This window comes from Alligator sinensis, unplaced genomic scaffold (genome assembly GCF_000455745.1).
Source record: "Alligator sinensis unplaced genomic scaffold, ASM45574v1 scaffold360_1, whole genome shotgun sequence".
Taxonomy (NCBI): domain Eukaryota; kingdom Metazoa; phylum Chordata; order Crocodylia; family Alligatoridae; genus Alligator; species Alligator sinensis.
Genome location: NW_005842337.1, coordinates 1,481,590 through 1,482,171, shown reverse-complemented (window position 1 = coordinate 1,482,171; position 582 = coordinate 1,481,590). Strand labels below are relative to the sequence as shown.

The following is a 582-nucleotide window of genomic DNA, read 5'->3' as shown; positions in this document are numbered from 1 at the left end:
TGAAATGAGGTCAGCATGAAAGCAAAACGAGTTCTGGCACAAACAAGGGAAACTACCATTTTGAGCAGCGCAGGTGAGAGTACTGAGGTGTTTTGGGCTGACTCGTGGAAGGGAGAAGAGGCCTTCACCCCAGTCGTTTTACTGTCATGTGTTCCTGACTGCAGCTAGTCTAGACATTGGTAGTAAAAGAAGAAAACCAACGTGTGTGGCACAAACTATAAAGAGTTTCTGGAACTGAAGTGACTTATTGCTTCAGGGGCTACGTCACATTCTTGGATTGTAGGGGCCCAGGCAGCCTGGCGGGCTTAAGTCATGTCTGCAAGAGACCAGGGGAGAGGAAGCTGAGACACTGCCTGGCATCTGGGAAAGCAGCCGAAAGACTTGTACGGCCGTGAGACTGACCACGTACGCTGCCATTTAAGGCCATGGACACTGTGTCACGGTTGAATACAGTTAGCTAAGCCTGCCCCCTACAAAAGCTGGCTACATATGCACGTGTCTTGGAACAGGAGCTCCACTTTATCCTTGCTGCCTTCCTAGGAACTGAGAGGGATACTACAAACCCTTCAGGTCTGGCCAGTT

General features: G+C 50.2%; 1 protein-coding gene across 1 annotated transcript in view; it reads right to left on the bottom strand.

The window, feature by feature from the left end:
* The window catches only part of BOD1 (biorientation of chromosomes in cell division 1), a 51,943-nt gene that overhangs the window by 2,482 nt on the left and 48,879 nt on the right, over window positions 1-582 (bottom strand). The window lies entirely within an intron of this gene.